Source organism: Bison bison, unplaced genomic scaffold (assembly GCF_000754665.1).
Source record: "Bison bison bison isolate TAMUID 2011002044 unplaced genomic scaffold, Bison_UMD1.0 scf7180017864162, whole genome shotgun sequence".
NCBI lineage: Eukaryota > Metazoa > Chordata > Mammalia > Artiodactyla > Bovidae > Bison > Bison bison.
The window spans coordinates 3,316,310-3,319,820 of NW_011494734.1; positions in this window are offsets into that span (position 1 = coordinate 3,316,310).

A 3,511-nucleotide genomic window follows, 5' to 3' on the forward strand; every position below is an offset into this window, starting at 1 on the left:
TCTTTCTGGCTACTTCCTGCTGAACTGGGATGGCAAGGGGTATTGGGCCTCCCCCTCTTGCTAGTCTCAAGCCTCAGAGTCCTTATAGCGGTGTCCAAGGGTGTGTGATATTTTCCATGGTCGGCTGTAGTTTTATATCTTTGTTGAACTGGCACTGCATGTTGTAGCTGGTTGACCTGGGCAGAGACAAAACAGGTTAGCCAATATTGACAGTACATGGAATAATCATAAGCATCATCAATATAGCATAACAAGGACTAGTAGGGGCATTAACCAATTTTAAATTCACATCACCAGGGTGGCTCAAGCCCCTCCTTGTTCAGGGATTAGAAGATATATCTCCTGTCTGTTTTGGAGTACAATCTCTGTCAAGCTGTGTTGGCTCTTTAGAGTTATCCTGAGAAATTTTATCCCCAGAAACCAGATTTTGGGGGTGTTCATTAGAATGACACTCATTGGTAGTCCTGAATAGGTATCTGAGAGCTCCCAGGGGCTCACAGGTGTATTGAGTGTCCTCTTCTGTTTTCTTCCACGGCTTGACTCGTGAGTAGTGAATCCAGGAGTCATGTCCTGGTACCTTGACTGCTGTGGGGATAGAAAGTATTACAGGGTAGGGGCCCTTCCATGTGGGCTGGAGTTGAGCCTTTGGGGACCCATCTTTCCAGACTTTAATTAGGACTTGAGTTCCTGGAGCATATAGTGGTGACTCTTTAGAATCTTTTGGGTCCTGGTTCATACCCCACAAGCGTATATCCTGTTGGAATTGCCCAATGGCTATGGTATAAGACGAGGGGGGTCTGAACCTCTGGATCTAGGAAGAGGTCATTGACATAAACAAAAGGTCTCCCATATAGCATCTCATAAGGACTAAGACCAACCTGTTCCTTAGGGGCAATGAGGGTGTGGAGGAGAGCTATTGGTAAAGCCTCCTTCCATCCCAGGGAGGTCTCCTGGGTTATCTTTTTTATCGCTGATTTTAAGAATTGATTGGCTCTTTCTGCTTTCCCTGAATATTGAGGCCTCCAGGCACAATGGAGATAATAAGTAATGCCCAATGCTTTCGAGACCCCTTGGGTGACCTTAGAAGTAAGTGATGTCCCATTGTCACTTTGTAATGACCGGGGCAGACCAAATCTTGGAATGATTTCATGGAGCAGTTTTTTTACCACCTCCTCAGCCTTCTCAGTCCAGGTGGGAAAGCCTTCAATCCATCCTGTGAATTTATCTATCATAACTAATAGGTATTTCTACCCTTGAGAAACTGGCATCTGGGCAAAGTCCATCTGCCAGTCCTCTCCTGGGTAGGCCCCACATCGTTGGACAGGCTGGGCCAGCTGGGGTCTTCGAGCTCCTTAGGGGTTGTTTAATTGGCAAGTGGGACAAGAGGAGACCACCTGTCTTATAGTTGTTTGGAAGCCTGTTCCTCTGAAGGACCTTTCTAGTAATCCTTGGAGGGCCTTTTCTCCTAAATGAGTAGTGGCATGTAAGGAGTTAACCAAGTTCCATTGGAGGTTTCCAGGAAGAAAAAGGAGTGCCTCCTTTTGGAATCACCCCATATGATCTTCTTGAAAGCCCTCGCTCTTAGCTTTAGGAGTCTCACCTTCAGTATATGAAGGAGTTTCTGGTAAATTAGTCTGTGGAACTAAGGTGGCAATCCCTATTAGGTCATGGTTCCGTAATGCTGCTCTCCTAGCTGCCTGATCAGCTGCTTGGTTCCCTCGTGCCACTTCAGTGTTCTCTTTTTGGTGTCCTTTACAGTGGGAGACTGAAACCTCAGTGGGCAGATGGACTGCCTCCAAGAGTTGAAGAATCTGATCACCATATTTGATTGGGGACCCTCAGGTGGTCAAGTGGCCCCTTTCTTTCCAAACAGCCGCATGGGCATGTAGCACCAGAAAGGCATACTTGGAGTCAGTGTAAATGGCTATTCTTTTTCCTTTTCCCAGCTCTAAAGCTCGAGTCAGGGCTATGAGCTCAGCTAATTGGGCTGAAGTACCTGGTGGCAGAGGCTTAGCCTCTATGGTTTCAAAATTGGAGACTACTGCATACCCAGCTCTTTTTTTTCCATCCAGGACAAAGCTGCTTCCATCAGAGTACCAGATTTCCTCAGGATTGGTCAGAGGATCTTCTGACAATCCCTCTCAGGGTTTTGTCCAGTGGTCCAAGGTTTCTAGACAACAGTGAAACGGGAGAGAGCCCTCGGGGGTAGGGAGGAAGGTGGCTGGGTTAAGAACCTCACAAGGGGATATAGTGAGGCCTGATTTTCCATCAGCATTACTTGATATCTGAGGATTCTTTGATCAGACATCCATAAATGGCCTCTCCCATTTAGGAGTTGTTTTACTTGGTGGCTGGTAAAAATAGTTAGTTTGCCCCCAAAGGAGAGTTTTAAAGCATCTTCTATCATGATTGCAATAGCTGCAAGATTTCGAAGGCAGGGGGGGCCAACCTCGGGTAGTTGGATCGAGCCTCTTGGATAAGTAAGCTACAGGCTGGGTCTCAGATTCCAACCTTTGAGTTAACACTCCCAGGGATATTCCCTCTCTTTCATGGACATAAAGTTGGAATGCTTTTTCTGGGTCTGGCAATCTCAAGGCAGGTGCCTGAGTTAAGGCCTGTTTTAGTGTAGCCTCTGCCTTCTTTTGCAGAGAAGGCAATGGCACCCCACTCCAGTACTCTTGCCTGGAAAATCCCATGGACGGAGGAGCATGGTAGGCTGCAGTCCTTGGGGTCGCTAAGAGTCGGACACGACTGAGCGACTTCACTTTCACTTTTCACTTTCATGCATTAGAGAAGGAAATGGCAACCCACTCCACTGTTCTTACCTGGAGAATCCCAGGGACGGGGGAGTCTGGTGGGCTGCCGTCTCTGGGGTCACACAGAGTCGGACACGACTGAAGTCACTTAGCAACTTAGCAGCTGCCTTCTTTTGAGGAGTTCCCCACATCAATGGGATTGAATCATCTCGTCCCTTTAAGCTTTCATATAAGGGTTGGGCAATTTGACCATAATTGGGTATCCAGATTCTACAATAACCAGTTAGCCCCAGGAAAGCTCGCAATTGTTTTCGAGTCGTGGGGGAGGGCAACTGGAGGATTCCTTGTACCCGATCAGAGGACAGCCTCCTGGACCCGTGTGTAATCTGAACTCCCAGGTAAGTGACCTTTGTCTCGACAATCTGTGCCTTAGCACTGGAGACTTTATATCCCCTTTCTGCCAGAAGTTTAGAACCTGAATTGCATGTTGTTGGGCACTTTTCTCATCTGGAGAGCAGATTAGTAGGTCATCTACGTATTGTAATATTTTCCCATTAGGTCCCAGGTCCAGATCTAGGAGATCCCGGCTAAGGGCCTGTCCAAACAGGTGGGGGCTATCTCTGAACCCCTGAGGTAATACTGTCCAAGTCATCTGTTGGTGTTTTTCTCCTGGGGCTTCCCACTCAAAGGCAAAAAGGTATTGGGATTCTTTAGCCAGTGGTATGCAAAAAAATGCATCTTTGAGATCCAAGACT